Source organism: Peromyscus californicus, unplaced genomic scaffold (assembly GCF_007827085.1).
Source record: "Peromyscus californicus insignis strain IS unplaced genomic scaffold, ASM782708v3 Scaffold_7__1_contigs__length_154581171, whole genome shotgun sequence".
NCBI lineage: Eukaryota > Metazoa > Chordata > Mammalia > Rodentia > Cricetidae > Peromyscus > Peromyscus californicus.
The window spans coordinates 38935897-38948232 of NW_026294595.1; the positions used below are offsets into that span (position 1 = coordinate 38935897).

The window sequence follows — 12336 nt, forward strand, 5'->3', positions numbered from 1 at the left end:
CCCCTCGATCCACTGTCCAGAGTGCCTCAATTAGTGATACAGGTCTGTGAGACCCGCTGCTTCAGTGCCAGAGAGTTGATTGGCTTGATTTTGCGCAGGTTCTGTGCAGGCCACCACAGCTGATGCTGAGTTTTAAAATTCTTTTAAACTACGCTTTGACTTTTAAAAGTTGCTCCAAATAATCAGGCTCACAGCTGGCACTTGACAAGTGCTTGAATCCTTGGACTTACTGACCTAAATAAACAAAACACCTGTAAGAGCCAGAGGTAGAGAAAAAACAGGGGCAGCTAGAACCCGATCCTCTTGTTCTAACAGAGAAAAGATGTTTTCCTCGCTGTGTCCATCTGAGACGGCTCTCTTAGACCATTCAAGCATGTCTGGAAATGGAATAATGAGAAACTTTTAATCCATGGGAAATTTTAAAATAAATTTCTACTCCCATTTACCAACAATTGAATTTTGTTTAGCAAGTACGTTCTTTGCAAAGTATTACTAATGGGGGAAACACCAAATTGATGTGTATGTGTAGTATTTCTCAATACACATAATTAAGTGATTCACTTAATTACATTTACATAAGGCTCCGGTGAAAAATGCAGATTCCTGGCCCTTTCCCTACCTCCTCTAAACAGGAATTTCACAATATCTCAAGTTTTTCTGAGTGGTTCTCTAACCTACATATAGGGTGATATTACTAGTTATTTTGTGGTTTGCTCAAAATTCTAGCTAAGACACTGAAATGACCTTTAAATATAATAAAGAATTCCCTCGCTAACAGATGTCTTTCCTATGTGGCCTGGCTGGGGTGGAGCTTGGCGAGGGCGGGGCTTTGTGGGCGGGATCCCGGCAAGAGGCGGGGCGTGGGGCGGGGCCTGGCCCTGCGGATGAAAGGTGAAGCGTTAATGACTCGGCGCGCAGCCGCTGCTGCCCTCTGAACTGGAACGGAAAGCAACTTCCGGCTGTAGTCATTCGGCCGGGCACCGGCGACCTGTGGCGTGGGAGAGCGCCGCGGAAACCCTTCACTGTGAGTAAAAACTGAGAGTTCGGGTGTCTGGGTCGGCCGAGCCGGAGGACGCAGGACCCGGGTGTGTGAGCGGGAGGGACGCGCTGCAGCGAGGTCGCCCCGGAGAAGCGGAGCTGCGGCCACAGCGAGTTTACCGGGTGATTTTGAGCGATGGAAAGCACAGGTCCCTGCCCCCGAGCTGACCCTGTGGGGCTTTCCCGGCCCGTGACCTCGGTCGGCTTCGCCACGACGGTCCCCCCCAGCCGCGGCTGGGTGACCGCCGCCCTCAGCGCTGCTTCCAGGGGCGGGAAATGAGCGCGACACGGCCCGCGGTGTTGGGGTGGGGGGGACCCCCGGGGGTCCTCGACTTCCCCGCGGGGCAGAGGCTGGCTTGCAGAAGCGGCTGCCCTGGCGGTTATGCTCTCGAACACTTACTAGGTTCTTTCTGTGTATCCCGGGAGTTGCACAATCCCTTTTTCTGCTTTCCTGTGGAGTGTCATCAGAGTCTTGTCAATGAGAAGTTGAGTAACTTCCCCCACGGGTCCCGGAGAGAATGGGAGGCTTGAGATGCAAAGAGCAGAAGTAGCCACCCATGGGCACTAGTCATCCAGACTGTCCCCACCGCGGTGTAAGCCGGGTGACAACGAGTTATCCACCAGAAAAGCGGTGATTGTCAAGAAATCCAAACAAGGGGGGAGATGCTGTACCCCAGAGGACTGGGGCTCTCTCACTGTTAGGCAGGCTGCACTGAGTAGCCTTCCTGGGTGTCTTTTCTCTCACAGACGCTTTGGAGAAGTTATCATAAAAGAAGAAATGATGGTATAGAAAGTGAAGTGATGCAGAGTTGAAGGAAAGATAATGCCCTGCTGTTGGCGACTTGGAGCAGGAAAACAAGCACCACTTTCTTGCGAAAAATCATTTTATTCTCTTTGAGAGGGACCGTAAACTCTCAAATAATACAGTAGAATGTGAAACCCCACTAAATCATTTCCGATCATGTAAGACAAAGCCTTCCACATCTCTTAAAGGCGCATAATCATGTTATTTTACTCCCCTATGAAAATGAGACCATGCATACTGTTCTGTGATCTGCTGTTTTAGTTTTGTTTTTGTTTTTTGTTTCTTTGAGACAGGGTTTCTCTGTGAAACAATCTTGGCTATCTTGGTACTCACTCTGTAGATCAGGCTGGCCTACAGAGATCCGCCTGCCTCTACCTCGGAGTGCTGGGTTCAAAGACATGCCACCACCGCCCAGCAGAGTTATTTTTAAAAAATGTATAATAGGTAAAATATTTAGGTGTATTATTGTCACAATGACATTCCTCTAGTTATACCATTGTTTACTTTGTTCATTTTTTCCAAGTTTGTTTTGTTTTTTGGTTGTTTTTTGTTGTTGTTGTTGTTTTGTCTTTTGTTTTGTTTTGTTTTGTCTTGGTTTTTGTTTGTTTGTTTGGTTGGTTTGGGGGCCCTTTTTAAAAAGAGATACAGTTGTTGCCCAACATGGGGCCCATGTTTTTAGTCCTAGCACTCAGGAAGAAACAGATATAGTAACCCTTCATGATAGATGCCAGGTACTTAAACTATTGTCATTTGGCTTTAAGCACCTATGTTTGTAAAATCCAAGATTGCTGTCCTCTCACAAATTATTGGAATCGTTTCCTATGTTATCTCTTTTTAATAATTTACTCATTTAAACATCTAAAATTATTTTTGTATGCTGAAGATAATTTTTCTCGTGAGTGATGTCATAGTTTTTGTCAACATGCTAAAAACCTAGACACACCTGAGAAGAGAAATTCTCATTTGAGATGCTGCCTCCATCAGATTGGCCTGTGGACATGTCTGTGTGGCATTTTCTAGACTGATCGCTGGTTGATGTGGGAAGCTCTGTCATCCCTGGGCAGGTGGGCTTTATAAGACTTTATAGGAAAGCAAGCTGAGCAAACCAGGGGAAACAAGCTAGAACGCAGTGCCCCTCCAGAATCTTCGCCCCCAACTTCCTGCTTGAAGTCCTGCCCTAACTCCCCTAAGTAAACCCCTTCGGCGTCCTCAAGTTGCTTTTGGTCATAGTATTTATCATAGCAACAGAAACCAAACTACAAGTGGGTAGCCATTTTTTTCCCCAAAATAATTTCTTACCATCAGTTTTTAAGTGGATGAGATGCTTAGCAAGTAAAGATGCCTGCAACAAAGCCTGACATCTGGGTTCTGTCCTCAGGACCAGCATGGTGGCAGGAGAGACCCAGTTCCCGAAGCTGTCCTCTGACTTACACACACACACACACACACACACACACACACACACAGAGTAATAAATGTAAAAAAAAAATCAGTTTTTTCCCAACTGACTGAAAATTTCTTTTATTTTTTAAAGTAGGGGGATTGGGACACATGAGACTTGTCTGAAAAGAAAAAAGAAAAGCCAGGCATGGTGGCACATGCTTTTAATTCCAGTACTGGGAGGCAGAGGCAGGAGCTCTGTTGAGTTCAAGGCCAGTCTGGTCTCCATAGCCAGTTCCAGGCCAGTCAGGTCTGTATATTCTATCACAGGTTTATGAGGGTTTTTTTTTTTAATCTTTTTAAAGATTAGGGATTGAAAAATGTGACACATAGACTACAGAGGTCTGAAAGGCATATTTTTCAGTTGTTTAGAACCAGGTGCTCTTGCCTTTTCTAACACCCCTCAGGTTATTGGAACATCTGTTAAATACTGCACCTAGTTCAAAAGACTTCATGAGCCATCCACCCTAAAGGTAGTCCTGTGTTACCCTTTTCTGAATATAGTTCATAATTTTGATTTTAAAAGACACTTTTCTTACCTATTCTAATAGCTTCCTCTTTTCCTTTACTTATTGAAGTTCACTGTAGCAAGCAGAGGAGAAATGGCAGTATAAATTCTAAAGGAAATGTGGATTAAATGAGAAAAGCCTCCATAGGCTCATGTATTTGCCTGCTTCATCCCCAGTTTGGTGAACAACTGTTTAGGCAGAATTAGGAGGTGTGGCCTTGGAGGAGGAGGTGTGTCTGTAGGGGGTGGGCTTTGAGGTTTCAAAAGGCTCAGAATTTAAAGTTCTCAGCTACTGCTTCCAAACTCCATGATGGTCATGGACTGACCCTCTGAACCTGTAAGCAAGCCCCAATTAAATGCCTTTTTTTTTTTTTAGTAAGTTGCATTGATCATGATGTCTCTTCACAGCAATAGAACAATAACTAAGACAGAAGATAGAAGCACAAACCTCTTTTGACATAAATGAACACAAATGAGTTAAAATCACCCAATAATATTTATGCCTTTAAGATGTTAGAAACAGCCGGGTAGTGGTAGTACATGCCTTTAATCCCAGCACTCGAGAGGCAGAGGCAGCATGGTCTACAGAGTGAGTTCCAGGACAGGCTTCACAGCTACACAGAGAAACCCTGTCTCGAAAACAAAAAAACAAGATGTTAGAAACAAAAGATAAATAACTATAATCATGAGAATAGTAGCTTTGTATCAGCAGGTAATTTTTATTTGCAGTTTACCTTTGTGTATGAGTATGATTTTTTTAAAAAAAAATTTGTTATATGATAAAACCTCAAACATGTCAATTTTTTTAAGATTTCATTTTTATTTGTGTTTGCATTTGTGTGTGTGTGAGAGAGAGAGAGAGAGAGAGAGAGAGAGAGAGAGAGAGAGAGAGAGAGAGAGAGAGAGAGAGATGCGGGGCACGAACAAATGTGTGTATGCCGTGGTACATGTTTGGAAGTCAGGAGTGACTGCCTTCAGGATTTTCTGTTTTCACCTTCTACCTTGTTAAGATAGGGTCTCTTGTTTCTGCTGAGCTGTGTGTACTCCAGGCTAGCTGGCCCAGCCTCAGATCATTTCTCCTGTCTGCCTCCCATTTCACCATAGGAATGCTAGGCTATAAGAGCCTTCTACTTAACTTGGATTTCTATGTGGCTTACATAGTGAGCCATCTCACCAGCCTATAATTCTTTTTACCATAGAAAACTTAGTCATAAATGAAAATAACCAAATAGCCATTCACATAATGCCTGCATTCTCATGAAAGTAGTATTCATGGATGTCATGACATAACCTCTATAGTTTACAAATATATATTGCTAAGTTCCATTACCTGCCAAGGGAGATTCTTGAAAGTAACCAAAAAAAAATTGTCTGAAATGGCCAATTTTAAAAGTTAATAATTCTAGGGCCAACTACATGGCTCAGGGAGTAAAGGAGCTTGCCACCAAGTCTGATGACCTGAGTTTGGTCTCGGACCCATATGGCAGAAAGAGAAAACCAACTCCCACAAGTTGTTCTCTGACTTTCACACATGTGCTGGGACATACACCTCCCCCCACCTCCACACACACACATACCCACAACCTCTATATAAATAAGTATAGATTTTTGTTGTTGTTGTTTTAATTCAAGTTAATTATTCTAAGGCTAGCTAAATGGCTCAGCAAGTACAAATCCTTGCTCTGCAAACCTGGCAGCCTGAGTTTGAACCCTGGTATCCACGTAAATAAGGTAGAAGGAGAGAACTGACTCCACAGAGTCCTCATCCGTCATGTACATACATGTAGCAGTAATAATTCTTTGATTGAATAGTTCTACAAAAGTTAACAATGTTATTTATGTATTAACAATAAACTAGTAGTTAAAAAGTGGGCTTTTTGTGCTGGCTAGTTTTATGTCAGTTTGACACAAGCTGGAGTCATTTGGGAAGAGGAAACATCAATGAGAAAATGCCACCATGATGGCCTGTGGGCAAGCTTGTGGTGCATTTTTAAATTAGTGATTAATGTAGGAAGGCACAGTCCATGTGGGTGGTACCACCTGGGTTGGTGCTATATGAAAGTAGACCGAGGAAGCCATGAGGAGCAAGCCAGTAAGCAGCACTCTTCCATGGCCTCTATATCAGCTCCTGCCTTCAGGTTCCTGCCCTGTTTGGGTTCCTGTCCTGACTTCCTTTAATGATAGGCATTGATGTGGAATCAACCCCATTCCTCCTCAAGTTGTTTCTGGTCATGGTGTTTTATCACAGCAATAGAAATCCTAACTAGGACAGCTTTTGTAATGATGGTTGGCTTGTAATCAATCATTAAAGCTCTGCTCCATGCATAAGCAACACACCACCTTTACCCTGAACTGTCCTGGTGCTTTTCACATCATATTAAATAGTATATATTTTCTCACCTATTTTCTTTGGAACTGCCTGTGAGATTGGGCTACAGCACAATGACAGCTTGTTATTACCATTAAAATAAGAAGGTTCCCAGCAAAACGGGGAAGCTAAAGACGATATAGTGAAGCTGATAGTTTCCTTCGGGGTATAGAACTTGCCTGTGCAAAAGCAACACCTTTTCTTTTTATAGCAGAATTGTAAAAAAGAGATAAAAAAGCAATGTATTTTGCTCAATAACATTCTTCTACCTACTTCATTTTTTGTTTTGTGTGCAGTGTTGTTTGAGCAAGATTAGTAAGTCAGTTCTTTGCTCTTGTTCTGATTGATGTCCCCATTTCTTTGGGATTATTCCAGGAGTTTTTTTTTTTTTTTTTTTGTTTTTCGAGACAGGGTTTCTCTGTGTAGCTTTGCGCCTGTCCTGGATCTCGCGCTGTAGACCAGGCTGGCCTCGAACTCACAGAGATCCGCCTGGCTCTGCCTCCCGAGTGCTGGGATTAAAGGCGTGCGCCACCACCGCCCGGCTATTCTAGGAGTTTTTGTTTTAAGTTCTGGCCCTGCTCTCACACTGTAGGCCAGGCAGGTCTTGAATTTAAGACCCTCCTACCTCAACCTTCCTGCCAGCTGGGATTACAAACTTGTACCACAGGGCTCAGAATGACAGTAGTTTTAAAGAGACTTTGTGGATTTTTGTTTCTTACTTTTTTTTTTTTTTTTTGGTTTTTCGAGACAGGGTTTCTCTGTGTAGCTTTGCGCCTTTCCTGGAACTCACTTGGTAGCCCAGGCTGGCCTCGAACTCACAGAGATCCGCCTGGCTCTGTCTCCCGAGTGCTGGGATTAAAGGCGTGCGCCACCACCGCCCGGCTGTTTCTTACTTTTGAGGAAAAGAAATTGGGGGAATAAATAATGCTAATTTTCTCACAGAAAAATATCCTGGACCATAACTTGACTTTTCTTCTTTCAAAGATAAAATCTCTATAATGATAATGATAGATAATATGTGATGAATGTAAATAGTTTCAAGTGTCAATAGTCTATAATAACTTTTACTTACCGCCAATATTTTTCCTTCACATACACACTAAAGTGTGTTAACGGTGAAAATAAAGTCTTAACTTTTAATCATTGAAGTAGGGAATTATTTGAAATTGATTAGACTAAGAAAACCAATAAGAATTACATTTTATTGGTTACTTAGCAAGTTAAAAGTAGGAGTCCTTGAAATATTTGCAGTAGAATGAAATATGGGATATTGTTTATTGAGTAGTGGACCTCATACAGTTAACTAATTTTGCTGTAGACTTATTGCTATAAAGTGGAAATCAAAGACTTCTATCTTTTCAGTATGAAGGACCTATTACTTTAAATTGCTTGAAGAAAAGTTATTTGAGTCTGTAAGCAAATCAGCTATTACTCCAGGATGGCTAAATAGTTTACAACACTTTTTTTGTCGGGGGAGGGGTTTGAGACAGAGTTTCTCTGTGTAGCCTTGGCTGTCCTGGAACTCACTCTGTAGACCAGACTGGCCTCAAACTCAGAGATCTACCTGTATCTGCCTCCCAAGTGCTGAGATTAAAGTCATGCACCACTCACTAGGCTAAACAGTTTACTCTTAATGACTGTTTACTACATAGCATTTTCTATATCATAATTTCATGGCCTCATATATTTGCTGTCCGTAAACTAGAAATGTTTATAGTTCTTGATAATGACATTTCTCAGCATTTTAAAGTTATTTCTTTCAATCCACAGAAGCGACTTACCTGGGCTCATAGGAGCTCACAGAGATTGAACTGCCAACCAGAGAGCTTGCATGGCCCTCTGCACATATGTTATAATTGGGTAGCTGGTCTTCTTGTGAGACTCCTAACAGTGGGAGCAGGAGCTGTCTCCAACTCTGTTACCTGCTGTGAGGACCCTTTCCTCCTACTGGGTTGCATTGTCCAGCCTTAATAGGAGAGGATGTATCTAACCTCCTCCTCCTCCTCCTCCTCCTTCTTCTTCTTCTTTTTTTTTTTTGGTTTTTTTGAGACAAGGTTTCTCTGTGTAACAACCATGGCTGTCCTGGAACTTGCTCTGTAGACCAGGCTGGCCTCGAACTCACAGAGATCCACCTGCCTCTGCCTCCCAAGTGCTGGGATTAAAGGTGTGTGCCACCACCACCCGGCAAGGTGTCTAATCTTACTGCAACTTGATATGCCATGGCTAGCTGATACACATGGGAGGCCTGCCCTTTTCTGAAGAGTAAAGAGGAGGAGTGGATGGGGATGGGGATTGATGGAGGGAATGGGGGAAAAGGAGGGAGGGGAAACTGTGATCAAGCTGGAAAATAATTAATTAAAAAATAAAAGAAAAAGTTATTTTTTATAAAATCTCACAAATTGTAGGTAATTATTTATGCTGTTCTTCCCCACATAGTTTTAACTTATCCTCTACACATACATACTGAATATAAACATTCTCTGTAGTTTTCTCATCTATGAATGTCCCTGATTTATTTGACTTGTGAGAACAGACTAGAATGAACCATATAAAATTTCATGTTCTCACTCCTCTCTCTCTAGATTCTAACTTGGCCTCTACTGAGACCCTTGAACATTACTTGTGAAGTATGTCATGGTGGCACATTGCCTGTAATCCCACCACTTGGCAGGCTGAGACAGGAGAATGACAAATTCAAAACCTTAGACCACATGGCGAGTGTTTCTGTCTCTGTCTCTCTCTTCCCTTCATTCCCCACTCCCCTTCTCTTTCTCACTTTCCCCCTACTCCCACAAAACCCACAAAAGAATAATCACTCATGTGCCTGAGCACAGCCTGCTGAGTAGTGCCATATTTATATTTAGTTCAGAGACAGAAAATCACATGGTCAGGTTTTCTTCTGATGTTCTATTCTCTAACTATACACCTGAGCCCCTGGCATTTGATAAGGAGTCTGGGAGAAGACAGTACAGTCATACTTCTGATGGTCAGAGGGACCTTTTATCTGATGATAGCTGTACCATACAGCCTGGATGTGTAGTAGGCTATACTATTTAGGTTTGTCTAAGTACACATCATGGTGTTTACATGGTGACAAAAATCCCCAGCACATTTTTTAGAATATCTTCCCATGTAATTTGGAGAAAACAAGGAAGTGAAGCAAAGCTGAAACTCATGGGTGTGGTCCTATAAAATATTTCCTTCTTGGAAGATACATTTTCACCAGGTTCTAACATTTAGCAGTGTTACTCAGGGGTTCTTTGATTCAACTTACTAGTTGTTCCATTTGGTTTATCCTGATAATTTTAGCTAATCAGATTATAGAAAAAAATGCAGAACAAAAATTTCTAACACTGTTGGAACTACAATAAAATTTCTTTTGTATTAGCTGCCTAATTGGAATTTAGAAATTGTTTAGTGTGGCATGGTATGAGTATATCCATAGCCAAAGTTTACAGCATGAAAAGTAAGACTAGAAATGCAAACTGTCATTTGAGAAATTGCCTGATTGCCTCTTAATATAGTTTTGGAAGTGGTAAATGATCATTAATATTAGGAATGACAGTTCTCTACTATTTTATTTTCTTTCTTTTTTTTTTCTTTTCTTTTTGAACAGGGTTTCTCTGTGTAGCTCTCGTCCTGGAATTAGCTCTGCCTACCATTTTCTTTTGAGTAAGGAAAACGTGTCTTGAAAGGTCTGCCTAACCCATCCAAGACTAAGAATAGAGACTGTCTCACTTACGTATATGTACTGTTATTGACAGATTTTTCTAGGTTTTGCTCCTAATGCTAAAATCAGAGGAACTGTGGTTGAGATACAGAAAGGATAAAATGTTTCTTTCATGTATTGACCTTTTACCCAGCTCAGGTGGCAACTTTTCTGAAATAGAATGTGAATTTTTAGTATTCATACCCAGAAGGAATTGGGGAAGACAGGTGCCCTTCTCCTCTAGGGCAAAGTAGAAGAGATTGATGTTTTTAAGGTGATTTCCTTTCCCCATCCTGAAACTGCATTAGGTTTGAATTGGCCTCTCACCACAAGTGTGAACCCTAACAGAACATTTACCCTGAAGTTCAATAGTCTCAGCAGTTGGGGAAACCCAGCCGGGGGCTTTCCCTACCTCTAACTCTCCCACACTTGTCTCTCACCCCACAAACACACAAAGTAGACTTTAAAGTGTTATGTATCACTTTAGGGTAGATAATGCTAGAGTTTTTACCATTAAGCCCATGATTTTTCAGCTGGTCTGGTTGAACTGGGATTTTGGAGGTAGGAAACTTTAGCATCTATATTCCAAAGTCTTAGCAAGCTTCTAAAGCACCACTACTTACTCTTGGTTTTTACTGTCTTTTCCAGGATTGGCTGACTCTTTTAGCAGCATAGCACTGGTTCTAGAGAAAGCAGACTGTATGATTGTTCCTGAAAATAAGACGTTTATTTTCAAAGGCTAGGAGCCTGGGAAGCTAAAGAAAGGTGATGGCAAATCTGAGGGCCTTGGGCTAGCCTGAGCTATTTAACAAAACCCTGTCTTCTAGGAAAACAAAATAAAACAGAAGAAAAAAGGGGGGGTGGGGGTAGGCCAGGCATTGTAGCATATGCCATTAATCTCAGCACTCAGGAGGGCAAGGCAGGCGGATCTTTGAATTTGAGACCAGCTTGTCTACATGAGAAGTTGTTGGACCAGCAAGAACTACATAGTGAGATCCAGTCTCAAAACAAACCAACCAAAACCATAAACCAGAGAGAAGAAGAATCGTAGTGATGAAGGACATTAGAGACCAGTTCAGAAGCTCCATCATCCATACAATAGAAGTCTCAGAAGAGAAGACAAAAATAAGAAAATCGAAAACAAAGTCAAGAGAATTCAAGAACTGGAGGATGGATTGCTGGATTGAATGAAGTTACCAAGTCTCAATTTGTGATGGATATAAGTTCCAGAAAACAGAGAACAAAAAAAAAAAAAAAAAATTGAGGAATTTTGATACAGTAATAGGAAGTAAAATGAAAGTTTTTTAAGGAAACGTTTTTCAGGAAATGAAAGCAACCATAGGATTTCATATAGTTCAGCAGTAAATAGTGTTATAATAAACTATAGTAAGTGCTGAATGCTAATCTTACAAAAAACAGAGATAGAAAATGATAATCAGACAAAAAGAGTTGTTGCCAAGATGAAGTAGGAAATTCAGAAGAGATGCAGAGAACTATTGTCCATTTAAACCTTGTAGAGCTATTTGACTCAATAGGTTATAAATATGTATTGCTTTGATAAAATAAAGACTAAATTAGGCCAGTCAGTGGTGGCTCACACCTTTAGTCCCAGGACTCAGGAGACAGAGGCAGGTGGATCTCTGAGTTCAAGGCCAGCCTGGTTTATAGATGAGTTCCAGGACAGCCAAATCTAAGTTAAGATCAAAGAACTAAAGATTGTGTTTTCACATCATAACCCTGGGTTTATTCAGTTCTTCCATTTTCTAATTCTGTGACCTTAGATAACTTATGTACCCTTTTGAAATTCTGTTTTCTTATCCCCAAAGTACCAGAATACATGTGTTCCTGCAGCAGAACGCTTGTAAAGCAAGTGGTTTATATGAAGCATCTGGCAAATATATGTGCACTCTAGTCCTTGTATTGTCCCATGAGGAATAGCCTGACATTTCTTGTGCCATCGTCTTATGTTTAGAGAACTACTTTTTCATTGTTAGGATGCAAGTCAAACAAAGGGTGGAAGTTGCCCTGCTCCATGCTTAGATTTTAAAGACATGCCATTGGTGCCCTCAATTATCTACAGACAGTTTGAAATTTTAATTGGATTTGCAGTGATTATGTATTGATAAGGGAAGCATCAAGTAAAGAGGATCATTGTTGCTTGGTCAAAGAAGGAATGATGTCACATTCCACTTTCTCCACAAAAATGCCATTATAATGAAACATTTGTTTATACCCTGAAAGGCAATGGAAATTTCAAAGAATCAAGATCAATAAAGTGCTGTTGTTCTGAGCCATTAGCCAAAGCATCAAAATACTTGTTTTTTAATCAGAAAGTCTTCTACCTTAGCAGCTTCTGTTTTAGTTTTCATATTCTGTATTATTCAGGAACAGTTCAGAAAGCAGATCATATATAGAGATGCACTTTATGAAATCTATTTTCCTCCACTGGTGCATGTTTATATAGTGTT

The 12336-nt window shown here is 41.2% G+C and overlaps 1 protein-coding gene across 3 annotated transcripts in view; it reads left to right on the plus strand.

Moving 5' to 3' along the window:
* Positions 1 to 890: 890 nt before the first annotated feature.
* Tank (TRAF family member associated NFKB activator) overlaps positions 891 to 12336 on the plus strand; it is a 68757-nt gene continuing 57311 nt past the window's right edge. For 2 of the 3 annotated variants that reach the window (XM_052723912.1, XM_052723915.1), the window contains exon 1: positions 891 to 1024. The gene's annotated coding sequence lies outside the window, so the exon portion shown is untranslated. Of the gene's footprint in view, positions 1025 to 1785; positions 2002 to 12336 lie in introns of all 3 variants that reach the window. The other variant, XM_052723914.1, reaches the window with a different exon arrangement.